This window comes from Buteo buteo, chromosome 20 (assembly GCF_964188355.1).
Source record: "Buteo buteo chromosome 20, bButBut1.hap1.1, whole genome shotgun sequence".
NCBI lineage: Eukaryota > Metazoa > Chordata > Aves > Accipitriformes > Accipitridae > Buteo > Buteo buteo.
Window position 1 is genome coordinate 10,186,136 of NC_134190.1, and position 27,462 is coordinate 10,213,597.

Below are 27,462 nucleotides of genomic sequence, written 5' to 3' on the forward strand. Positions count from 1 at the left end.
AGGCAGAATGAGGGTTTAGAGTAGGTTTTGCAGGAACTGGTGCCATGTATTAACTCAGTCAGTCAGTATTAACCCAGAGTCAGTAAAATACCAGCTAATTGTACCCAGGCAGTTTCCCACTGATGTAAGGGAACATGCACAGCTGGCTGAAATGAGCCTGTTCTCTCTGACAAACATTCAGTAATGGATTTGCTGCACCTAAAGCAAAGCTTTATTTCAACACCTATTTTTAAAAAGCAGCAACCGGTTGTCCACACCCCAGTGATCTGCGTAATTGAGTTCATGACATAATATCACAATGTTTACTAAGAAAGTGGCAGATGGTAGTTTTTGTGTTTTTTTTTTTAAAAAGGGCACATACGTATTTCATGATTATACTCAGGGTATTCCTGTTGAAAACAACACGTCTTTAATTTAGTAGAGGATATTAAAGTTTGTTTAAAAAACATATACTCCATGAGAAGAGTGGCAGATGGAGTTAACAAGCTCACCTGCTGTTTTACCTAAAAACATTGTCTAATAAGAGGTCGTGTGTTTTAAAAAATGCATTCATGCCATAATTTGTAATTCTTTCCTGGGGAAAGGACATAAACACTCTGAGGAAGGTGGCATGGCTCTGAGGGGAGGGCACTTCTCCAAGGCAGAAGGGCTGGACTTGGAAAAAGGAAAGGTTGGATCTTTATAGAAACAGCTGCTGAATCTCAAAGGGAGAGAGAAATATGGGCAGCCACATCATGCAGGTTTGTGCTCAGCTCCATCAAAACAACAGATACAAAGGAGGCAGATCTCAGTTGCAAGGTGCCCATAAAGGGCAGAGAATTTGAGGGTGCCTTTGGGCATTCAGAAGGACAAACTCCTGAGAGCGAAGTAACTGAGTAAATCCATAGTGAAATTGCACTGGGCAAAAATTGCACAACCTGCCCTATGCTTGTCCTGGCTCTTCTGGTTACAACCACCTGTCTGATGGACTGTATTTTCTTAGCAGGTCCAACTAGAAATGCAAAAGCCACTTTTCTAGGGGCCAAGATGTGGCCAGGATCAAAAAGCAGCAGCTTCAGACTGCTGCTTCTGAGTAGTGTTTTGCCACGTACCGTGGGACGCATGACAGATTGTGTAAATCGCATAAATCTTGGGTCTGCAGACCCCTCTTGTTCCTCAGTGATGCAGATGGGTCTGCTCTTTGACAGTCTCCGATTCGTCTCTTTCCTCCTTCAGCCTCAGTGGACAAAACTGTTCAAACCCTCTCAGGCTGTTTCCATTTGTCCCAGCCTGCATTCCCCCTTCCCTGGCCCACAGCAGCTGGTGGATGGAGGCAGTCTCCCCAGTGTCACCAGCACGCTCATCCTGGTGGCCAAGCATGTCAGCAACAGCTTTTGGTAACTACTTTTCCACAGATATGCAAGAATGGTGCAGGTTTGGGGTAATTATTTGTACTCCAGAGGCAGATAGTGTAAGAGTGGTCAGACAAAATTATATTGAAAAAAATGTGGAAAAGCATATATTATATAATACCATTTTGAGAATGCTTTGAAGAAGATGCTGATAAAAAGTTGATTAATGTGACCCTATAGGTGGCAATAAGTTAATGGAATACATTTTCTACCTTGAGCACTTAAGATGCAATTGCTATTCCAGCCCAGGCTACATATTGCAACACAGGATCAGCATTTCCTGCCATGAAATCAGTGAAAATAATTCAGAAAGCTGGAAGCAGAGAAGATGGCAATGAGAAGACTATCCTTTTATTTTTCTTTAAATGACGCAGATGTAACAGAGAAGTATGACACTGTGTTTATGAAAACATCTCAGTCTGATGCTGCACCTGCTTATGTGCGGGCAACAAGAGTATTTCCTTTCTATTACGCAGGCTGGTGCTTACTGCCAGCGCTTGCTTTGCAGTGGAACACGGCTGTCTGCAAAACGTTTGGCTCAGCTAAGTGACATAGAGTTCAGCCTTCAGAGTCCATGTGTTTGCACATGTATAATGAACCCAAATGTTGTATCTGAACTAATACAAGCTTTTACGAAGATTCAGTATGCTTTGTTCCTTTCTGAACTGAACAATTCACTGAAGACTAGACTTACATAAATAAACCTTAACATCCTTGGAGTAAGAACTGGGGCCTACAACGAGTATTTAACCACCACACAGGCAGAGTCTGTCTTTTGTGTGTGTCTGTACCTTCATAATTGGACATGTAATTACTTTAGCCCTGGAAGAGTTGTAACAAAGAGAGCACCACTTCAGGATACTCTCTAGTTAGCTGCTTACCACATTCTCCGCGGAAGCAAGATGCACAAATTCAAATGTCCTTGGGTGGTAAACAGATGTGAATGTTTTTCTCTCTCCTTTCAAAAAGGGGTGGATAAAAAGCAGCCACCACCTTTTCATGCAGAGCTCTGATAGAATTGCTGAGGCCTGGAGTTAGGTTTTCAGGTCCCCTAGGACAGCAAAGAGGTTCTAGGGATCTGTGTTTAGACAGAAGCATCTCAAACCAACATTAGGTACCTGAATCCTTTTGGAAAAGAGCCCTTTGTCTACCACCTTAGTCATAACTGTTTCCCCAGGTAAGGCAGATGCTGCTAAAGTAGGGCCTGAATAAAACCTGAAACATTTTAATTTCAGTGATTTGATTTTTAGAAAGCAAAGATGGAGAGAACCTGTACTACTTTCATTAAACAGTTTCCTAAAACAGCTCTGCATTCAGCAGCATCCTGCGCTCCATTTAGTGAGCTTCTATTTTTCAGTTTTGCAGATTAGTAATTGCTTGAATTGCCAAAAAATGCACTTTGCTCTAACAGATGGCTCCAAGACAAAGGCAGTGCTGTGCCCACCTGAGTTGCTAGTGAGCAGCAAGAGGGTGTCAAGTGCACGACAGGAGCCGTGACTTTGCTGGCAGAAAAGTAAACCCAGCAGGCAAGACTCTGCACGCTGGGCTATTCTTTGATACTAAAAAAATTAAATAAATACAAGCACTTTTAATATAACTTTTAAGGAAAAAAGTAACAGCGGGTGTTGACAGGGAACAGACCGGCTGCCCAAACACTTCAGCAACATCGAAGGAGAAGAAAAGCAGAAACTGGAAAAACATCCAGCCTGTATCTGACACGGCTAATGACAACTATTCATTCTATATGGAAGTTGGACATTTGGGTTTTCGCTCTCTTTGCCACCATCTCAGGAACTTCCCTGTGAAGCTTTGGTGGCTTATCACAGCTACTCGGACAGCACAAGGGTGCCAGGACCGAAAGGACAGACTCCAGGGACTGCGAATGAATGTGCCACCTCTGCTGCAGTACTCACCGCTCTGGTCCAGGGCTGTAAGCATGCAATTACTCACCTGCTCTTATTTTGAGACCAAAGGCTACTGTCTCTAGAGCTCAGCCCATCTCTGACAGGCGTTACCTTGGGGCTTGCTGTTGGAGGAGACTTGGGGGAAGATGACAGGAGTGGAAGTGGGACTTAAGAACTTGAAAGTAATTTGGAAAAAAAAAAAAAAAAAAAAAAGACTTGCTCCGTCTGAGTTCAGTTCTGACATTTGTCAATTTATGTAAATGGAAACAATAAAATTGAAATAATTTACTTACAAGTCTAGTGCAGTCATTCACTATTACAAAAATCAAGTATTTTAGACATCACTGTATAAAAATAGCCCATGACATCAGCTCTGTTTTCCATCAGCTCCAGAAAAAGCTGTGGGCTATGAGGGATATGTGTGGGTTTTGAGGTTTTTTTAGGTTGCATATCAAGGACTGTTGGGAATAAAATTGGTACTAAGTCTGGCTCATTCATTCAGGGAACAAAATTTACTACAGGGGAAGGGAGAAAGCAGAAGCAGCTAATTTCTCTCACACCACCATGCTTTAGACACTTTCCTTGCATTGCCAAATGGAGAGAGAGAAGTGGCAGCTCCCTCTGGAAGAGCCAATTCATGTTTTCTCTCAGCTGACCTTTAAGGGAGCCTGGAAAGACTAAACGAGGCTGGAAGAATTCAGGCTCAGAGGCTAAACAGAGAAAACTTTCCAAAGAGCCCCAAAAGCCACACGGTGCCAGCAGCCCCACTGACAGCAGTGTTAGCTGTAGATATCCCACGCCAGATTTTTATTTCCTCCTCCTCCTCACCTTCTCCTCTCCCACAGGAACAAACTGTGTGTGACCTTTTAGGGGCTATTTTCTGTCATGTTCCTGAGCTTTAAGAGATTCAGATTTTCAAGTCTTTATCTACAGCTGCAGTAACTAGGGACTTGGACAATAAATTCTGAAGCCATGAAATAAACAGACTGAATAAAACTTAGAGCTACATCTTCCTTAAAAAAAAAAAAAAAAAGAAAAGAAAAAAATAGCAAGTCATTACAGTACTTGATTTGTAATGTAATTGATAGCATACAGCACAAGCCTGTTTCATTAGTGAGAAAACAACCACAGTAATAAAAAGACATCTTACTGAATCACTAATCTCCCATTAAGGGAGAGCTGTGTGTTTTCATGGAAGACATCAGTCCAAGTACTAGTTGAGATCACAGTGTATCCATGTACAAAGTTTTAAATCAATTTATGAGAAAGCATGAGCAGGTTGTAATTGCATCTTTGTTCCCTGCAGGAGGCTTCAAAATAATGAGACACTTTTTTTCAGAATATGTTATGTGAATAGTCTTAAAATAGGAGCTATGGGAGAAAGTAAAGTTGCTAAAGGAAAAGAGCTGTTGCAGTTTGCAGATTATTTTATCAAGGAAGTAACTGTGAACAAAATGAGCTCAGTATACTTCTATTACAGTTACCTTTTGCATGTAGTGCTTAGCTCATGATTTTACGTGCCAAATACCCTGTCTGCACCGAGAGTACTTCTGCGTGCACACCAGATAACAACTCCTCTTTGTCCTCGGCTGTTATCAAGCTTCTGACCCGCCAGAAGTCCCACTGCTGCCTGCTCAGCCAGCCGTGAGTCACACACCGACGGAGTCCAGGTGTCACACCCCCCCAACCCCACCATGCCAAGCTGTAGGTTGTGCTCCGTCTGCCTTATCTTAATTGTCACGCACTAGTGTAAAACCTGGTGGTGCGTGACTCAGTCGCACGGAGGGACAACTGATGTCGAGTATAGCGAACAGCCTCAGAACAGCCCATTTAGTAAACCAGTCAGCAAATACCTACAAATAAGGGAAGAGCTTAAAGGAGTCAGGAATTTCCCTGCAAATGAATCACAAACACTAAAACCTGTCCGAATTTAGCAAGTAATATTTTCCAAGCTGAAGTAGCGTACCAACGTGAAACAATCAAAGTTTGCAAATGCAACTCACCCCCAGCGCTTTTTCACAGATAGGTCTCAAAGCACTTTGCCAAATAGGTCGATATCATTACACTCCCTTTTAAGCGGGGCGAGAGAGGCTGGCCTGAAGAAGGTCAGCCTGCAAGCAAGAAGCGCAGCCAAGAGCAGAACAAAGGTCTCCTTTGTCACCCGATAGTAACCTTCCAGTCTCAAAATCCAGATACTCTCTTTTGTTGGGGAGGAGAGGGAAGGAGATTGTTTCAACTTCAGATTTGTGCTTTGAATTTAATATGCTTTGAACTTAATTAATTTAATTATTCAAATTCTAAAGGTTTTTTTCCCTTATCAAACGTATATTAGGAAAAACTTCATAAGAGAATCTGTTTAAACCAAACCCAATCACACCTGCTGTAATTAGTCCTTAGGTCCCTCAGGCAGGTAGCCAACAGTTAACATTTAAATGGCCTGTCCTCCCTCTTATCAGAATTATGAAAACAGACCATAAACAAGTTCATACAATCCTACTGCTGAACACCACAACAGAATTGTCATAGGACACAGAGACCTTGCAGAGGCCGGAGGAGACACTGGAAAAGTCTGTCTGTTACCATTCCCCAGCGAAAGGCTGGTTTGCGAGCAATGGAAGTATGAAGCAATGGAAGCAGAGCTATGGGAGAGAAGGCAGGAGCAGGACAGGGCAAGTTATCACAACCTTGGCTTCAGAGAATACCCCACACAGCACATCGTAACGGTGACTCCTCTCACCCAGACCTCTTCGCTGGAGCAGACTCCTCCAAGACCGCTGTCACCAAGGAAAATGGAGACAAGTGCAATCAGGCAAAATGCTTGAGAGGTGAAGGATGGGTCTGCTGTATTTGTCTTCCTCAGCTGCTGAGAGCAGGAACACAGAATATTTAAAGTAACTCTATGAAATCTGCCAGCAAAAATTTTAACAGTGACTTCTTTGTTTCACTGACTACATGTTACAGAAACTCATGGTGGTGATGGTGAAAGGCTGTAGTACACAAGCAAGATACTCCATCTCTCCATGTTCCTTTTAAATAAGGCTTTCCCAGGAGCTACATTGGTACTGCAACACGTGTTACTTCATGTGATGCCCAAAGTTGCCTATTTTAGTTTACCGTTTCCACCTTTTCCAGTCCAGATTATTACCATGTTAGACAAATTGCCCGTCAAGCATTGATGGTACAAATGGAAAAAGCCCACTGTCCTGCCTCCAGTAGAACTTCTGACTTTGCCATCAGCCTTATGAATGGTTTTACTCCGAGTTTCCTGAGAAGCAGTATCAACAACATCTAGTCCAACATTAGGTACATTATGTGATTCCTTCCATTACGAAAAGTAAGAGAAACAGTCGGGATTTTTAATGGAAAACTGAAGTCCGTGACTCCCTCTGAATAAAAGCCGTCAGAAAGAGCAAATGAACCTTGCTTTTCTAAACCACATTGGTGGGAACAGCACCACAGCTTGCTTACAGTGTGAAAACATGCTCTTCTCCAACATCAAGTCTATCTTCCTCACAAGCAAGGGAGGGGAGGAAGGGTCTTGTGGACTCTGTATGTTTTGTGTACTCAGAACTAGCCAAGAACTGCCTGAAAAATAACAAGTAAAATCCTTCCTTCAGCCAGCTTCAAAGGGGTTAGCGTATTTGTCTGGTATACAAATGAGTGGTCTTTTATACACAGTTTAATCTACAAAGTAAGAGAGACACAGGTTTTATACAGTGACAGTCACATTTCTGCTCCTAGAAAGGCTGGCTGTTCCACCGGGGAAAGTTGTCAGCATCAGAAAAAAGACAACACTTCCTCCTCTAAGAGACAAGCACCATCCTAGCAACAAACAACTGTGGGGTTTGTTTTGTTTCTTTTTTTTTTAACTCCTGGCCATTATCAGTTGTCTCGGCAGTATTTATCTAATCTCTGTTTATGATCAGAGGTTTATAATATATTGTAGCACACCAATATAAGTAGATGCAAGACTTGGACCTTAGCCAATGTAGAGTTCAAGGACTTAAGCTTCATCCGTTGCTTTTATTGATAGTTGCGATGAACTACACCAGTCAGAAGCAGAAACTTTAAGCTTCCACGAGGAATGGAAAACCACCAGCACGGCAATCCTTATTCTAGCGATCATCAGCTTTTGGGGTAAGAGCATACCAAAAGGGTGCAAAACAGGCCAGGGAAGAGCCACCACTGCTTTTCCCTAATGCTCTCGCTCTGCTTTCCAAACACTGCAAGAGAGGGAGTCTCTGAGCTTACAGACTTGCTTGCCCTGTGCCTGGATCCCTTTCAGCTGGGGAAGCACATGAATACAGCACCTGGAGACATGAGAAGACTCTGGACAAAGAAAAGAGGTTAACCAGGGACTGTTTAAACTCCATTTTACAGCTTGAAGCAATCCCTTGCTAAGGGCCTGAAACCAGGGACTGCAGAACTTCTAAGGGCTCCTTTTGTACAATTCCCAGCCCAGAATATTTGTCCTCCGTCTTTGTCACAGAACACAGGAGAGAGAGGATTTTGCTGCTAGATTGACAAAGGACCTTACCACTCCACCAATTTCCAAAGGTTCTGCTGTAATTGGGACAAATTCTTCCTTTAGGCCATCCCAGGGCAGTGCTATTCTCAACAACATCTGCAGATAACGTACAAAGCTGCCTCCCTGCCGGCTGCTTTGCTTTGCTGCTCCCTGCGCTAATTCCCCGCAGCTGCAAGGGGAGCTGTGCGGTGCTGCCAGCCTGTGGAAACCATGTGTCCCTTTTCAGTGCCTAGCTGAGGGTTTTCTTTGAAAATTATGGCCATAATCATTATTTGGTGGTTTAGAAAAGCCACACTAAATGTTTGCCTGGAAAGTCAGGAAGTTCCTTATTACTTTCTGATAAATACTCATCAATCATTAATAATTGTGTTTTGCAATAACCCAGGGCAAGGAAGCAGCATTTCCAGGGCAAGGAAGCAGCATTTCCCTGGCGTTAAGGGCTTAGAAGTACAGGCATGCCCAACCCAACGCAACACGAAGCAAACACTGAGTATCTTGCCCTCGTTGGAGGGTCTAATGATCGGTGCATTTCTGACGGGGCTCCCCCCACCTCTCCACAAGCTAGGGGCTGTCAGGGATGAGGCTAACGCAGGACAAGGGTGCAGCACGATGTGGCTTTGAGGTGGTTATGAAGCCCCCTCCCCAGCCCCACTCAGGGAAGTGCCTTAAAAAATCTAGAGGCAAGCTACAGGAGGCCAGTGTTTGGTGCAGCACCCAAGGACATACCTAGGGGCTTGGCCTGCTATATTTCTTTGTCGTTTTGCAAAGAAAATGGGATCCCTCTGTTTTTTTCAAGCGTCACACCTCCTACCGCCCCAGTTCCCCTCCGTAACTGCTCACTCAGGGGAGCAGCTGGGCAGGTCGGGTTCGGCTGATCTCCCCCAGGCTGCCAGGACAGGGAGCAACGCGGGGTTTTAGACCTACGTCAGAGCTTCTGACCACAAAAGTCCTCCAAACCCCATCACCCAAAACAAAACCAGCTAACGACAGCAACAAAAATCAAATCCCAGAGCACATTAAAGCAAACTAAAAAGGATAATATTTAAGCTAGTGTCAAGCTGTTATGAAATCAGAAGTGGAGGGCAGCAGCTCGCTGTGAGCAAAGCGAATGAATTGGCCCTTGGGAGTTTGTCCCACGTGCAGTCAGAACCAATTCCCTTTTCTATGCTGTTATGAACACATTGGAATCTAAAAAAAGAATAACTAAAAGTTACCAGAAATATCTTCATGTCCCTGTGTGAGGGCTGATAAGAAACATTGTGAGTGAAATTTGCTATCAGTGCTTTTGTAAAAGTCATTTAGCACAGACAATGACAGGAGGAGGAAGTAAAAATCCAGTCCACTTTGCTTAGACTCGACTTAATAACTGCTACAATTTCATGCAATGCAGTCCACAAACTTATTCTCTCACCAAGTTTGTAGATTGTCTGTAAACAGCTGAAAAAATAATAAATCCGAGTGAGTTCTTTATTCAGAATGATTTCCCTAAAAATTTCTGACAGGAATCCTTAAGCTCTGTATGCTTTGTGATAGCATTGCTGTGAATAGTCAGTATTCAAAGTACAAGGCAGACTGGTTAAGTCTGAATGGCCTGATGGGTCACATGAAATTTTTTCTGAATAATTTTTGTTTACGCATCTCAGCTGCACATTGCAAAGGAAAACCCCATTAAGAATAGAAGGTCATAATAGCTATAGAAAAATTACAAGGCTGAAAAATAATAAGATAGTCATAGGACACTTGTTCAGTTAAAAAAATACTGCTGACTCAACCGATTTTAGACATCAAATCAATATATGCTATAATGGAAATCAGCGTCAATAGATTACCTCCCAGGAGAGTCCTGCATGTATGAGCAGTCCCAGCAACTAATGTGTTTTCCAGTGCCTAAGACACACTGGTGTAGAAGGCATGCCCCTCCTCAAAAAGGAAAATTAGAGAAACTTGGTACCAACTGCATCCCCTGCTGCTGAGACTCAACCAGCTCCTACCGCTGTGTCTGACATTGCTTCTCTGCTGTGGCAGGGACAGGAGCAGCGGGGACAGCAGACCGTGGAGCAGGAGTAGCAGAGGTTCATAATGTCAGTGTATAATATACATCTGAATCTGAAGTCCCTCTTACCCTTTCCATTTTGGGGAGAAAAATTGCACCTGTCGTATCGATAAATCTGTAATCTGAATGATATAAAGTAACTGCCGGTGTCATTATCTGAAGGCGTTTTATTGCATGCTTAAACGCAAATCTATGCTAATAGGACATTATTTAGTTTACAAAGCTGAGGACTTAAAAGTTAAGAAATGCCAATAGGAAGATTGCTTTTGCAATTTGAGATAGCGTCTCTTACGTATGCAGGCACGGACACACATCAGCATGAGACTGCTTGTAACTCAAGTTGTCTAAGGCTTGTCAGAGATACAGGGTATCTCGCATGTTGCCTCTATCCTTCAACTTACAAGGCCAGCAGTGAGAACCACACTTTGCTATCTGCTGGGAAAGGGATGGAGTAAGTCCTAGCCAAGATAAAGCTTACAGGTAGAAGAAATATTTTTCATTAGCCTAATTAGTATAGCTAGAGAAAGGAGAAAACCTCCCAGGCAGACAACTCCTTTTATAGGTCAGAGACAGAAATAGCAAATTCCCAGATAAAGTTGCAGGCATTTGCTCTGGAAAAAAAAACCCAGGCAAAACCCCCCTCTACAACCCTGGGATCTGAGCTCCACAGAAGCAACAACTTCTCCTCAGCAGTGGATGCAAACCTCTGCAGATGTTTGCTCCCCTGCCGCGGAGGCAGACCTTGCCGAGACCTGCTTTCCCCCCGCGAGCGATGCTACCTGTCTCAGAGAGGCCCTTGCTCCACGGCAAGCGCTGACTGCGGCCACAGATGCAGCAGGAGAGCAAAACCAGGCTCCCCAGCTGCTCTGGGTGGGAGAACAGCTATGGCATGAGCCACAGGAGGAGGGGGACAGCAGGAGGCAGGAACTAATCCCCCTGCAACAAGTTAGGGCAGCTCCACAATCCAGCCCCAAAATAGGAAACCCTGCAAGACAGGTTATATCCACCCAGGTCTGGGTCCTGAGCTCCCTCCCCACCTAAATCACCTACAGCCAGCCTGGCGATGGCCGGAAGGTCTAAGGATTGCCTGTGCTGCCTTAAGAAAAAAACCCAACTAGGTAAGTGGAATGGATAAATGAAAACATCACCAAAGTGACAGGCCAGGTGCACCAGATGACGAGGTGGGTCTGTTGGCAGTTTGGGCTGCCGTTCTCATTTAGGAAAGCCTGAGCTTGTACCAAGAGCTTCAGATCACAAGTGAATTATCAGGGATTTACTGGAGGGCAGGTGGGGGCAGTGGCTGACCTGCCTGCCTCGCCAATTTTTTTGCTGAAGTTGCAGTATCCAAAAGTAATTCTTTTCACCTTATCTCTTCCTCTAAACTTCTTATAAGTATACATGCTTGCAAGTCACCTCAGGTTAGCTTTGTCAGAATAGTGACAGATCATTCCACATACCCAGGTTTTGGCTTTTCTGAATTCCCCTGCATGTTGAAAGCTATTAAGTTGACATGTTTTTCTCCATGTGATTCTCCTGGTATGGCTTTGTGGTGGCCTGATGTCATACCTAACCACAAAAGACCATGATCTAATATACCATAACTGTTAAAAAATATAGTGTCCGACACACTGGTTTCCTAACCTCACAGGGAAAATATTTATGCTATAAAACTTCTTAACTTTTAAAAAAGAAGGGCCCTGAAAGATGGTATTTAAAATACCATATGGTATATATGGGGAGTAGGAATATTAAATGGGTGAGTTTGCTTCTTTGGTTTTTTTCATTTTGAGAAAACAGAAGTACTTGGTACTTCTGTAGAGTATGGAAAATATTCTAGAGACAGGAAAGGATGTTTTTTTAATGTCCAGGTCTTTTATACCATGCTGGCAGTTCAGCAGGTTGGCATTGCTGGAGCAGTATAAAGCAGCCTCTGGGTGAGAATTCAGTTCAGGCAGCATGGAATTGCAATTTAAAAAGTCAATTGTTTGCAGGCTTGAACTGAAGAAAAGACTTACAGGAAAGGACACGCAAAAATGCAGTTCATCAGCTGCAAAATGCTGTTGGTGAGGGTAAGGCAGCAGAAGGCATTTTCAGGACATTATGTACAGACAGGAGACTTTGAAGGGACAAAAGCATAAAAAAAGACAAACCGTTCAAGACACAGACTTCCGCATCGCCACTAATCACTGTTTTGTTTTCAGCAACTGAGATTCTGTGCCGTTTTACAAACATGCCATTTGTGTTTAGAGCTAAATCAATTCATCTTGAAATGCAGCCCTTTTCCTGAGGGCTTGTGGCCTGTAAAGCTTTCAGCCTTCTTTAAAATTTATTTATTTTTTTTTCCCCTGGGCCTAGCAATGGCATATAACCACATATAGCTAAGGTAGAAGCTGGCAGCCCCCCCGAGGCAGGGGAAGGGCAGGATTTCCCAGGTCATGCTCAGGAATCCAGCCTTCTGCAAGGCATGGGACACTACCTCCGAGCAGGAAAGATGCTTACAGCTGCTTTCTGGTCTCCGAGACAAGCTTAATAACGTCACTGTTGAAATTAATTCATTCTCTGCAGACCAAGAAATGCAAACACTGCTACCACTGGTGATCTTCAATGCATGCGTTTCCATTTCCCCCTCCCCGCAACGAGGCAAGGAACGGCTGGTGTTCATTTCTTTCCTCGCCGACATCTGGTCGGTGACGGTCCCGCTGGTTGCGGCACCTCGGTGACCCCAAATTCAGAGGTGAAGGCGTGGGGGCACCCGGGGGGGGGGGGTCTGGTCACTGCTCGGGTCTGGCCGAAGCCCCGCGGGGTGGGTGCAGGCGTTCCGAGCGATTCCTCACTCGCCCCGCTCCGACCCCAGGCTGCGGACCTGGGCTGATGAAGATGCAGATTTGGAAAAATACCCTGCCTCAGGCCAGCTCCAGTTCCAGTGCCCTCGGGGGGCAGCCTGGGGCTGCATAAGCTGGGAAATCAGTCTAAAAATAGGTGTTTCGGTAAAAGTTTGTTTTTCAGCTCCGTTTTCCTGCCTTACAGTGAGTGCATCACGCTAGAAATGCAGGCAAGCGGTTTCTGGTACCGAGAGCCGCCTTTTCATTTTAAAAGAATGTCGCCACCAACCACATCCCCATGTAAGGAAAAAGCAGCAACTTACTGGTAAAGCTGTTAAGTGGGAAGGCAGAATTACATTCTCCGTTAAACCTTACTGTCATTTAAGTGAGGCTTCAATAGCTCCTTACCGGGAGTGACGGAGTGACGTGCGCGCGGAGGTCAGCACACACCCATCTTGGGGCTGCTAAAAAGCAGGAGCCTTGCAAGGCTGCCAGGCAGTCTCTCGTTACTCCCTGGTGCGTTGTGGTTGTTTAGGTCTGTGTGTTTACCTAAATCGGAGAAAGCGTGGGATGAAATACTCCTTCATCAAGGCACGATGCGCTGCAGCTGGGGTCTTGCTTTCCAAGTTATTGGCTAGTCTGGTATAACTAACGTTTTGCATTTATTATTTTTTGACTGAAGGAGGAATGTCCCCCTGACAAACTGGAATGCATGGAGAACATTACAGGAAAAGGTGAAAAGAAAAGTTTCTCTTGCCTCGTATGGACAGTGTGCCATTTGCAGCTTGATACGTCAGCCAAGGGAAGAGATATACTCATAAGCTGTTAGGGAAACTTAAAGGTTCGGGAGCACAAGGCAGTCACTGCTGAGTATTTGGATGAATAAAATATTGATTATTATCCAAGTGTGATCCTGAAAATAAGAAAAGGGTGGAAAAGTTTTTATTCTGATTTTGTAGATAAATTCTGTTTTTATAATGGAACAATCTCAAATTCCAGAATCTGGGGAAACAAAAAACAAAAGGAAAATTTTGGGAGATACAAAATCTGGACACGGGATGGCATTTTGGAACACAGATTCATCTACTGTTAAAACCAAAACCAAATGCTGAACTCTTTAACCCGACCACAGCATCCCGCTGATTCAAGAAGCCCCTCTGTTCAAAGAATGTAAACTCTGCTATGACAGGAGCCAAGAGCTCTCTTTTATGGAGAGCAGGAAACTTTTCTAAAGGGCCAGTTTATGACCTGGCTGGAGAGCTGGAAATAATTAAGTGTTCTTGTCAAAGGTCAAAGTCATAGGGTTAAATTCCTAGGAACTCAAAACAACCCTCAATGACTGTGCCAAGACTGATCATTTGGCCCTTTTCTGCCCGCAGTGGGAAGGCAGCAAGCAGCCTGGGACAGGAGTGAGCCATGCCTCAGTTATCTGCCCTTTCCAATTCCAAGTCTGACATTTTGAGACTCATCACACACTCGTGGTCTAAAAAAGCGTAGCTAAGGTTAAAAAAAAAAAATAAATCTGGAAATAAGAATTGCAGCCTGTATTGGGTCTGGCTGAGATGGAGTTAATACTCCCCACAGCAGCCCTCATAGCACTGTGCTCTGCATCAGTAGCTAGAAAGGTGTTGATAGCACACCAGTGTTTTGGCTACTGCTGAGCAGTGCTGGCACAGCATCAAGGCTGTCCCCCCAACATTTTTGCCCTCCCCTCAATGGCAGGCTGGGGCAGGGCAAGATCTTGGGAGGGGACACAATCAGGACAGCTGACCTGAACTAACCAAACAGATATTCCATACCATATGACGTCAGCTCAGATATAAAAGCTAAGTAAAGGGAGACAGAGGGTGGGGGCATTTTGTCTTCCGGAGCAACCACTACGCGTACTGAAGCCCTGCTTCCCGAGAAGTGGCTAGACATCGCCTGCTGATGGGAAGTAGAGAATAACATCATTTGTTTTTTCTCTTTGCTTTCGCACGCGCGACCTTTGCTATCACTGTATTAAACTGTCCTTATCTTGACCCACGAGCCTTCTGTTATATTTTCTTCCCCCCAGCTGAGGAGGGGGAGTGATAGAGCGGCTTTGGTGGGCACCTGGCATCCAACCAGGGTCAACCCACCACAGTCCTTTTTGGCGCCCAACGTGGGGCACGACAACGGCAGTTTTGCATCAAGCATTCTATAGCTAGTTATTAAGTGGCAAGCTCCTGTGCAGGTCACCGAGCTTGTTAGCTGCTTGCTTATCTCTAGCTTGCTGAGTTTGGGAACATGTTAATGCAAATAATGGCTGCGTGCTTTGTCCTGGCACTGATGGCTCTGTTGTGCTGTGGGAGCTATCTTGTGGGGAGAACGAAGGAACGCGGGAACGTGCTAATACAAATAATGTCTATGTGTTTTGTCCTGGCGCTGATGGTTTTGCTGTGTTGTGGGAGCTATCTTGTGGAGGAGATGAGAGAACACATCTCCCTCTCCCTACCAGGCATTGATGTGAATGGTTTTATTATGCAGGCTCCCGAGGTCCTTGTTCACCCTTATGTGAGCTGTTTAATACTAATAATTAATACTGGTGGCATATTATGGGTATTGTGGAATCTGGTCTCACCTGGAGCCTGTGGCAGAAAACACCAGGAGAAACCCGAGGTCGACCATTAGGGTTTTGGAGTCGGGGGTACCGAGGATCAGAAGCCCACTACACCCCGACTGAAAAAGAAATACTAGCAGCATATGAGGGGGTTCGAGCCGCTTCAGAAGTTGTTGGTACAGAAGCATATCTCCTCTTGGCACCACGATTGCCCGTGCTACACTGGATGTTCAAAGGAAACATCCCCTCTACACATCATGCAACCAGCGCTACATGGAGTAAGTGGATAGCATTGATCACACAACGAGCTCGACTGGGGAAATCTAACCGCCCAGGAATTCTGGAAGAGATCATGGACTGGCCAGAAGGCAGAGATTTTGGAGCATCACCTGAGGAGGTGGCTCGTGCCCAAGAGGCACCACCATATAATGAGCTATCAGAAGACGAAAGGTGTTACGCTTTGTTTACTGATGGATCCTGTCGTGTGGTAGGGAACCATCGGAAGTGGAAAGCTGCTGTGTGGAGTCCCACACGACAAGTCGTTGAGGCCACTGAAGGAGAAGGCGAGTCAAGTCAGTTTGCAGAAGTGAAAGCCATCCAACTAGCCCTAGACATTGCTGAACGAGAAAAGTGGCCGGTACTCTACCTCTATACTGACTCCTGGATGGTGGCTAATGCCCTATGGGGGTGGCTACAGCAGTGGAAGAAGACCAACTGGCAACGCAGGGGTAAACCCATCTGGGCAGCAGCATTGTGGCAGGACATTGCTGCCCGTGTAGAACACGTGACTCTAAAGGTACGTCATGTAGATGCTCACGTGCCCAAAAGCCGTGCCACTGAAGAACATCGAAATAATGAACAAGTAGACAAGGCTGCCAAAATAGAAATAGCTCAGGTGGACCTGGACTGGGAGCGTAAGGGTGAGCTATTTGTAGCTCGATGGGCCCATGAGACATCAGGACATCTAGGGAGAGATGCAACATATAGGTGGGCTCGTGATCGAGGGGTGGACCTGACCATGGAGGCCATCACACAGGTCACTCATGAATGTGAAACATGTGCTGCAATCAAACGAGCGACCAGAGTAAAGTCTCCCTGGAACAGAGGGCGGTGGCTGGGCTTTCGATATGGCGAGGCCTGGCAAATTGACTACATTGGACCACTGCCACGAACATGCCAAGGCAAGCGCTACATACTCACCATGGTGGAAGCAACTACTGGTTGGCTAGAAACATATCCTGTAAACCATGCCACTGCCCGAAACACCATCTTAGGCCTCGAAAGGCAAATTTTATGGCGACACGGTACCCCAGAAAGGATTGAATCAGACAATGGGACTCATTTCCGAAATAACCTCATAAGCTCCTGGGCAAAGAAACATGGCATTGAGTGGGTGTACCACATACCCTATCACCCGCAAGCATCTGGAAAAATTGAGAGATATAATGGACTGTTGAAGACTATGTTGAGAGCGCTAGGCAATGGGACATGGAAACATTGGGATACAAATTTAGCAGAAGCCACTTGGCTAGTTAACACCAGAGGATCTGCTAACCGTCCTGGTCCTGCCCAAACAAAACCCCTACATACTGTGGGAGGAGATAAGGTCCCCGTAGTGCACATGGGGAAGTGGCTGGGGAAGGCAGTGTGGATTGCACCTCCCACGGGAAAAGGCAAACCCATTCGTGGGATTGTCTTTGCTCAGGGACCTGGGTGTACTTGGTGGGTAATGCGGAAGGATGGGGAGACCCAGTGTGTGCCTCAAGGACATTTAACCTTGGGGGAAAAATAATCTGTGATGTGAGTTGTATGTTGTAGGAAGTAATGTAGCAGGAATGACCTGAACTGCAGAGGAGTGAACTTCGCAAGGAACCAGACAAGTGCATCGGTGACCCAAACCAAGCGGGTGTTGGTGCCCAGCATTCGAACATACTGCTTTTCCTGTCCTGACCACTCATCTTGATGGATGGGGCCTAAGTCATAACCTGAGTGTGAACATCTGGAGGAGTGGAAGAAGCCCATGGAATATCTATCTTTTAAAGGACAAGGGATAGTAATTAATAAGAATGTATAAATCCGTACATTGGGTATAAAAGTGGTTTCAGTACGTAGTTTCAGCTGTAAGTGTTGGTAAGAAAGGATTTCAGTAATGAGAATTAAATACAATAATATGGTTAGAAGATATCTGTATTAAATTATGTGGGACCTGAGCAGGACGCAAATGGTATGGAATAAGGGGTGGAGATTGTATTGGGTCTGGCTGAGATGGAGTTAATACTCCCCACAGCAGCCCTCATAGCACTGTGCTCTGCATCAGTAGCTAGAAAGGTGTTGATAGCACACCAGTGTTTTGGCTACTGCTGAGCAGTGCTGGCACAGCATCAAGGCTGTCCCCCCAACATTTTTGCCCTCCCCTCAATGGCAGGCTGGGGCAGGGCAAGATCTTGGGAGGGGACACAATCAGGACAGCTGACCTGAACTAACCAAACAGATATTCCATACCATATGACGTCAGCTCAGATATAAAAGCTAAGTAAAGGGAGACAGAGGGTGGGGGCATTTTGTCTTCCGGAGCAACCACTACGCGTACTGAAGCCCTGCTTCCCGAGAAGTGGCTAGACATCGCCTGCTGATGGGAAGTAGAGAATAACATCATTTGTTTTTTCTCTTTGCTTTCGCACGCGCGACCTTTGCTATCACTGTATTAAACTGTCCTTATCTTGACCCACGAGCCTTCTGTTATATTTTCTTCCCCCCAGCTGAGGAGGGGGAGTGATAGAGCGGCTTTGGTGGGCACCTGGCATCCAACCAGGGTCAACCCACCACACAGCCAAATGGCCTATTTATAGCAACACCAAATATGAACTAAACGCCAAATGACAAACTAAGATCCTGATTCATATTCTACTTCTGATGTAACCCTACTGAATTCAATGGGGCATTAGACTCTGCAGCAAGAACCTGCCTCCAGACGAAAACAGCAGCACTGGTCTGGCCCTCGGGGAGCTGTCATGCTCTGCTGTACACATGAAAGCTGCAAAACGGTCTATGTAGGGATCTTGGTACTTAAATTTGAAGCTGTGCATGGTGTTATTACCGAGCGGTGCTCAAAACCATAATGAGCTGGAAGGGGGGATTAACTCATTGGGTGCTTTCTTACCAGATGACAACGTTAGCCTCTCAGAGGAGCAACAGTGTGTCCCCCTTTGTGAAACTTAGCTTAAACACGATGCAGTAATGAGTAGCTTGAGTTTGCCGACGTCCCTAATGCAAGCTATAAGCACTTCCTCGTGAGACGTATGGAGCGCGGCTCCATTCAACGCACTCACCGGCCTGAAAGCAGAAAGGCAAGCAGAAGGCAGAAGCGGAAAGGACCGATACCTCCTCCCCACACTGTGTGCTGGGGGAGACATGCGCTGCGTTATTGCCCTGGGCGTTGCTTTCCCCATTGCCTTTCATTCAAAGTCTTTTGCCCTGGCCCCTCCAAAAAATATTTGACTCTTGCTAATGTCCTTTTTGGAGGAAATGAGCATCTTTATAAGGCAAAGAATCCCCCCCCAAACCTCTTGGAAAGTGTTTCTCAGCTCTAGTTTCCTATGAGGTCAAATTATCTGTTATAGGCCAAGCAGATTTTCCTGCTACACCAGGACAGCAGACTTGTAGTTTTACCCCAGTGTTTTAGGTTCAAAAGCATCTTTATTCATCCTTGTACGAGGAATCAGGTCATTCTCTGTTTGTCTGAGTCTGTTGCTTGATTCAAAGCAAACTATCTGGTATCAAACTTCCCCATAAAATAAAGTAAAAAGTCTCAGGTTGGATCTGAAATCTAAACTTGGTGAACATCTTGCTTCACAATGGGATGAACTGAGGCCAAATTACAACTACTGGTGAGATTTTGGGATAGTCCAGGTCCTGGCACAGCGGGACGCATCAATCTCTACTGCACATGGCCCTTCTGCCTATGCCTCTTCTTGTTCTGCCAGTCTGCAGGCAATCCTGCTCCATCAATTCATCCTTGTTCATCCCCCCTCCTTCCTCCCTGTTCAAATTTCTAAACCCAAAGAGCAACTGAGACCACGCAGTGACCTTCTGCACCAACTGCTCTGCCTTTTGTGAATCTAAATTGATTTTCCTTGCATGGGAACATCCAGGATCTACCCTTTGACCTTCAGCCTGAGGTTGTGTATTAGGAGTAAGAGAGAATGTGAAAGCAGCATTCGACTGTCAGCATTGGCAAGAAATATGAGCCACCTTCTACTAGAAAACAGTCTGTTTCTGTCCAGTGCCTGGAAATAAGGGAATTGCCAGATTTGCTTAGACACAATATCCTGTCTCTGATGCTAGCCAGCACCAGATGCTTCAGAGAAAGGTCTGAGAAGCCTGTAGCTGGCCGATACGGAATAATCCCATTCTTATCTCCCAGCTTCGGAGAAGAGTATAGCCAGCACGCACACAAGTACAGGCACATACGTGCACACTAGGAACCGCCTGCCTCGGAGAACTCTCTTCCTGGAAATACTGCAGTATTCTGTGTCACGTCAGGTATCGTAAAATACCCATTGCAATAGTGTGAAGCTGACCCCAAGGACTCAGCTCTGTTAAGGAAGGGAATGAATAAGACAAGGAATGCTGAGGATTCAGCAACTGTATTTAGCGCTTGGGTTTCTATAATCAGTGTGCAGCTAACAATTCAACCAAAAATGGCCAAAAAATGGAACCCTGTTCACCAGCCCAGAACCAGCAGTCCAGACAGGAGCTAAAATACCATCATTTTGACAGAAGGACAAGGTCGTTGGAAGAAATTGCCAACCCTTCACCCATATTCCTTTAATCTGGGTTTAGTGTCCCTTTCCCACCCCTCCAGGGTCAGCTGTTAGGCTTCCTGATGACTTTAGGCAAGTAGTCAATGATCTTCAAGTCTCTAAGGTGCGCTCAACTCGCACTAGTGCTCCTCCCAGCACCTACCTACTGGAAGGAAGACAAAGCGGGACCAGGCTGAGCTCGGATATGTTTCTACACTGCCTTGAACAGATCGCCCTTTCTACCTGTGATTTAATAATGGGGTTTTTGGAACAACACTGATCCACAGGGAAAAAATAGGCTTTCTTCATGTAAAGCTGCAGCTGGGGATTTGACGTGAGGTTTGTCAGGGATTCTGGAAAGCTACTGGAACAGCCACTGTGGATTTCCTGGCCCAATTTCTTTTTGTGTTTTGAGTTTATCTGCTGTTACCTAAATCAGATGATTATAAAAACATTACACTGTTCAATACCCACAGCTCAGAGGAAAGGAGGAGGAGGAAGTTTTTGTTGAGACAAAACAAAAACTTGTTGTTTTGTTCTCTGTTAGAGAATTTTGTTACTGACACAGTTCAGGAAAACAGAGATCTCGGCACACTTTGCTTGTTTAATTAGTGTCTGTTTCTAAGCTCAGACGTCCCACAGAACTCTTTCTGTACAAGTAATTAAAATGCATAAAACTGTAGAGAGCTAGAAGATGATAATCCACATTATCTGATACTGCTGCTATTTGATAGCTCTTCAAACAAAGTACAAAGCAACCTTGATCTTCCTAATGCTCTTTACTTAGAAAGAGGCCCAACACGAAGGGACTTACAAGTCTGCTTTCTAAAATCAGTGGGCATAAAAAATAGGATTGCAGTTTCTTGGCAAAAAAAAGTGTTTCCTTAGTATTAATGGAGTAAGCTATTTTTAGTTTTGTTCTGAAGTCTTTGTGAGGGGCCTCTCTGAAACAGTTCAAAACACAGAAAGTCCTCTTCCCTAATCTGGAGAATATCGTACTCCCTCTCTCTTGCAACGTGTGTTATCGAACAGTGAAAGAATAATCTCGCAGGCAGCTTTTTTTGGAAAGGTTCCTTAAATAAAAGGTCCCCCTGCCCTCCCCCATCCTTTACAGACACGCGTCCATCCGGGGGTTACTAGCCCCTCTGCAAGCAAAGGAGAGCCCTGCAGGGAGCGAGCGCTGAGCTCCAGGGTTAACTCTCTCCTAGGGCTGCTGCGTGCAAGTCCTCAGTCCCCAGCAGGCAAACTCATCCTTTCATTCTCTCCCTCCTCCTCCCCATCCTTTCTGCAAGTGCAGGCGATCAGCAGAGCTGCTTTTTTCAGGCAGGGCATAGTTTAGGACAAACAGCGCATTCAGATACTGCTAGTCCCGTATGTGAAACTGCGCGACCATGGGATGCAAAAGCTGATCTGACATAAATTCAGTCTGCTGGCTCAAGTTGGTTAAAAAGTGTTGCTGGCTACTTTTGCGTTGGCAAGATTCATGCTGCAGCAGACCTTGCCGTCAGTACAAAGCCACCACAAGAGCATGAAATCAGGATAAACCCTGTGCTGCAGGTTCTAGTTGACTTAGCAGGGTCTGGCCTGCCCATCACATCCAAATGTCACTGCGCGTCCCTCCCTGGTGGGGATTGAGTACGTACGGATGAGTGACTGCTCCACGCAGCCTTACAACAACAAACCATGGCGTTGGGTGGTCCAGGGCCTCGGCAGGCTTAGCAGCGCTGTCCCTCACAGCACGCTGCACCTCCGCGCAGTGATTGCGGGAGGGGAAAGCTTGATGCCCGCTCGCCCACTGAGCAGAACACCCTTCCTCGCACCAAGCCGTGGCTGGATGTCTCGGCCAACAGCCCCCCATCAGGTAGAGACCGATGCCTGAGACCCCTGGACAGGGGATCCTGAGGACACCCACCGCTTGAAGGTTTAACTCCCAACTGCCCACAGGGTGTACCGAGACCCCGATGTGTATTGCCCTGCAATACTGGTGCTGGATATAAACCTCGGCTTTCAACCAAGCAACCTCTCCTTAGGGCTCCGTTCGTCTCGCCTTCTCCGGGGCGCACAGTCCAGCGCTGGTCCCTCGCCGCTCCTCTGCTAGAAAAGCCGATCCTCGCCGGTTCAGAGACTGTTTTCTGAGCAGCCCCCCGAAGCTGTTTGGCAGCGGCCGCCCTGTAACCGATCCCACCGAGCCTGGCGCGGCGGGCCTGGGCTTTCCAAAGAGAGCAACCTCAGGATGCGACAGGAGAAATTAGGGGGCCTCCCGGGCTCAGAGCCAGTGCCGTGCCGGCTCCGAGGATGCTGTTCCATGCGGTCGATCCCTGCAGCTATTAAGGAATAAATGGCTATATAAAGTCATGCCGCAGTCGAGCAGAGCCTCGGGAACATGACGGTCACCAGAGAGCTGTTTAAGTCCTGATAGCTACTTGCTGGCTGTTAGAAACACTGCCGAGGTTATAAAAGCTTACAAGGAAAACACATCCCTCCGTAAGCCCTGCCGCTGGGGCTGAGGCTGCGTCAGGTACCTGGTCCTCCTGCCGCGCGGCCCGTCGCCTGCTCTTTGAGCTGAAACAAAACCTTTTTCCACTGCAAATGGTTTCCTACGGAAAAATCGGGGGTTTGGTTAAATGAAATTATCCATCGTGTACAGCTAATAGAGAGTAAAATATTACCATTTGGGCAAAAATACCCCAAATGCTCCCAAACTCAAAAAAGTTCAGCCAAAATACTGCAGGTTTTGACACGCTGCCCAACTCAGTGTTTTCCATGCAAAATGTAAAAAAAAGAATTAGCGTCTGTTCTGGAGGGACCCTCCACCTTCCTATTTTCTCATCAAATGATCAGGATCATACCACTGTTTTTCTGTTAGCAGGGAAACAAAAGTTTTGTAGGCTGTTCAGAAGCAGCCTTTTTTCTGTTTGTACATTCACGATAAACCATACTTTGAAAAAAAATGAAGGTTTATGATTGTGGAATTGGTTAGTTTGGTTTTGGGATTTTTTTACCTGGAAGAAAATAGAGATAATCGCTTTCTTCTGATCTTGAAATAAGCCTTTTCCCCTGGAGATTGCAGGAAGAATTTCCTATATTTTTCTGTTAGCAATGCCCTGCTCCACACTTTTCCGTGGTGCTCCATGCTCCGGGGCCACATTCACCCCTGTACCAAAGCCCTGCCTTTCTGCCTTCCAGCTTCCTCGCTAACTCAACAGAGCTGCAGGAATTAGGTGGCGTAACTGAGAAAGGTGGTTTGGTCCTTAGTCCTGTAAAGTTTTCTTTTAGCGAGTTAAATATCTTTCATGCTGAAGAGATGAGGTGAAATGGTTCTCTTAAATTCAGATGATGCCTCCTGAAGAACATCACTCCATCTGTGCTCCCCATCCATCTCTTTTTACCCTTCACCCTTCTCCCTGCCAAGTGAGTCCTGCCCTAAGGATAGTAATAACTTTAGTTTGAATTAAAGAATAACTGCTCCTTTTGTTACCTGTGCCGTTTCCAGACTCTCAGTTGATTTCTAACTTTTACTGAGCCTGGAAGTTCTTAAACTACAGAAACAAGAACATATATGAAAACTGCAGTGCTCTGTTCTAAACAAAGCCCAAACACAAATTCCTCATTTCTTTATAGCACCATAGTGATAATATTGAAGCTATCACCAAAGTATAACTTGACACTGAAGAATGGCCATTATTAGCAGTACCCCACTGTGGTTTTTGGGAACAGAAGGTATGAACATCCTTCACACGAACATAAAACATGAATAATGAAGATACTTGCAGGTATGCACTCTCAAAAGAAAAGCAAGGGCCCAAAAGCGCTGCACGTAACTTTTTTTCCTGAAAGTGATTAAATGCAGATGGCTACCAGGAAAGCCGGGTTTCGCAACAGCAGTCATATAGGACCCTTCAGACTATTTGGCTAGTAATTTAAGTTAGGAAAGCTATTCGCAGAATGTGACCCCTGGAACGTAGTTATTCCAGGAAGATGTAACATATTATCAGGGAGTGAATTCCAGGACTGAGTTATTTCTGGTAACAATTGAACGATGACAAAAATATTTACAACTAACTTATAAAACAAAAACATTCAAATATTTGTCGAGGCGTTTATTTACAATGAACGATTTCTGCAGATCTCATCAGTTTCTACTTAGGAGAGAAATAAATGGATAGAGACATTGGAAATGATCCTATATGTTCATTTACAAGATACATACAACTCCCATTAATTTTAAACCACGGGGTAATAAACCGCAAAGACTAACAAGACACGCAACCCACAGAACTGCCGCAAGTGCCCTCGCACATACTTCAGCCGTTCACAAAAGCTCTCCATTTCTTCACAGCTGGTCTCCATATGAACCAATAGCTCAGTCTCGATGCAGACTTTTACTCTTGCCCAAATAAACCCAAAGCAAAGGTAAGTCAGAACAACGGCACTCTACAGCTCTTTGCACAGGAGCACAAAACCGTGCGAGCACAAGGCATTAAAAATATGAGGGAAGATCTTAAATACTTCCCATGTTAAACTGCCCACCGACTAAAAAGCTTCTGTTCTCGCCACCAGATATTGTAAACCCTGCTGCAAATGGGGACATAAGATTGGAAAGGACTTCCCTGTCCCAGGTCACACAATGCCTTTCCATCTGCACCTTCAAATGAGGTTTCGTTTTATCACACCAATACTCCCTTCTTTCTTCTCCCAAGGGTAGAGGTCTCCTTCCAGGGCTGGCATGAGCACTCGAGGTTCGTTTGTTCTTGTGTCAGAGCTCTCCTTTAGCTTAAACAGCTCACTCTTGCTGGTGTGTATTTGCTGAAGTATCTATAGACAGCAGTTGTATCCCCTTAAAGCTTTTGTTTTGCTAAGATAAACAAACCAGCAGGCTTTTTAATACCTTTCCCTAACAAAAAAACAACCCCTAATCATTTACTTAATGAACCTAATGACCTGTCTCTGCATCTGTCCCAGTATGAACTGATTTTTCTTGGAAGTAGGTGACTAGACTTCTCGATGACATCTTGCTGGTGCTTTACGAAATAGCACTGATATTTCTATGCCCCTCCTGGTAATTCACGTTGGGATCGCATTTCCCTGTTTTTTTAAGGGCCAGTCATGCTAGTGACTCAGGGTGATCTTGTGATCAACTAGTACACAACTAATGTACTCACACCTTTCCTTTCCCTGTGTGCAAAACCCAAGAATGGAGACTGCACAAGTCACGTTCAGGCTGCCCCACCAATTCCTTCCTCTAAAGCTCCCCTGACACCCTACGCCAGCCTTGGCCCAGAAAAGCAGCTCTGGTGGGATGGAGGATATTCCAGCCAAAACAAATCTTTGCCTGTGAGCACCTCCCAGTTGTTAACAACCCACAGAACCCACAGCACCAAGAAAAAGGGCAAGTGCTTTACTCCCAGATATTCTCTACTGCTCTGCCCTCTTCCTACTACACTAAAAAATACTGAAACAATATCATAAACTCTTGCTCAAGCAATGCCAGTTACGTACTTCGTTATTTTAGGGAAAACATTTTGCAGTAGCTAAAGATAGTCTGTGGGTTTTATGTTATTTACTTAAGTGCATGTTGAGCAATCTAACCTTAGCACAGACAAACAAAGCATCCCAGAGAAATTTTAGTGAAATAATCTATCTGCCCTGAGAGAAAGTCGTGCGTCAGAAGCTTTCAGTTAGAAAGCAGTAAAAAAGGAATTTAAAGTGCAGCTGACTATAAATTATGAAGCTGATCCCAGTCTACCATTTTACAGTAACTTACTTCTATCATTTCTTTTGACTGCAAGCATCCCAAAGGTGGGGGATGAATCAGGACCCTGAGCATAATTGAAATGGATCTATCAGGCCAGTCGCAATGGCTTGGCTTGTGCTATACCTTCTCTCCCCACTGGTCCCAGCCCTGTCTCATTTGCGAAGCACAGCAGCAGCCCTGTCGAGCTGAGACTGCTCTGCACCGCTTGCACTTTCATGCAAACTGCGCCTGTGTTTAATTCACCCTGGCACCGAGATGCATCAGAAAGGGCTCTGCTTCCCCTTTCATAACCCAGCAGCGTGTCCTTCAACACAAGTGTTTAGACTATGCCCAGAACCCACCTCTTGGACATGTATTTTCAGTTTTGTAAAAAACACCCAGAAGCCACTGTTGTCTTTTCTCTCAGAGCCACCACTTTAGTCAGCATCCAAACCAAGACAAGTCTGGGCTATTCTGTTTCTACTGGGTGAAAAACAGCCTTCCTGGCAAGACACAAAACTCTAAATTGTACCCATTTTCAGACTGCAATGTCAAACCAGATGTGGGACCAGATTTACTGTAAAAGGTGGCTTCTGGGCCATAAATCTTCCAGCAAATCTCTAATGCCCTGAGCACAATTTTGAGCAATTATTATAGCCTCACTCGTAAGCCCAGTGAGACTTATCATTTAACGTAATTTTGACATGAGCCGCGTTGAAACTCAGTGGATGGTTTTACTTTTCGGTATCTGCTGATGCTTCAAGACAGCTTCATTCTCTCAGCAGAGAAGTGAACTCAGTGCCTTGAAATGAGAGGGAGACCCAGGGCAGACAGTTTGTACCTGGTTTCAATATCTCTACATTTGGGATTCTTTTAATGTAGATTTTTGTTCCGATGAGAGAGGAAAGAGCTTTTTGGAGTGTTTGGTAGGGTCAGACTCAAACCCCTGAAACACAGATGTCTGAAACAAAAGTTTTTCAGGAAAACCAAAGGAAGCTGCACCCAAGAGCTCCCCGATACACACTGATGCAACTGCAGATGTCCATGAAACATAATTGGTGTTTCTTAGGACCAAGCGTCTCTAGTTCCTTCCTCTTTATTGCTGCCATTATTCAAGGTTTGTACTGAGGATCACTTTAAATATATCCATCTAATGTACAGGCCAGGGGGAGAGGAAGCAGGTTTTAATGGCGCTAAAAAAAAAATAAGCTAAAAGTCAATCCTGATGCAAAGGGACTCTGCAGTTGATAATGCCAAAGAGAAGAGAAGAAAGAAGGTATTGTTAATATCTTATCAGAGACCACACTCCATGGCAGAGCTGGGAAAAGAGCCACAAGCACTTTTGGCTTTCAGTCCACTGCCTTAACAACCTTTGTGAACCTTTGTGAACCCCCCAGCTTACACCAGGGCAGCACATTCACCTCTCCCTGAGTATTTGTCCTGCTTGCAAGCTTCGTCGCAGGTGAATTTACGGCAAAGCAACTCCTAGAGGAAAAAAGAAAAAAAAAAAAAAAAAAAAGACACAAACAAGCCACAACCAGAGGCTTGCTCTGTTAAGCTTAACTAGCTAAGAAGTGCTCCAGGAGCAGCTCAGAGATTGCAGACCCCAGCTCAGAGGAGCACGGGGCTAAACAGGAACGCCTGCCA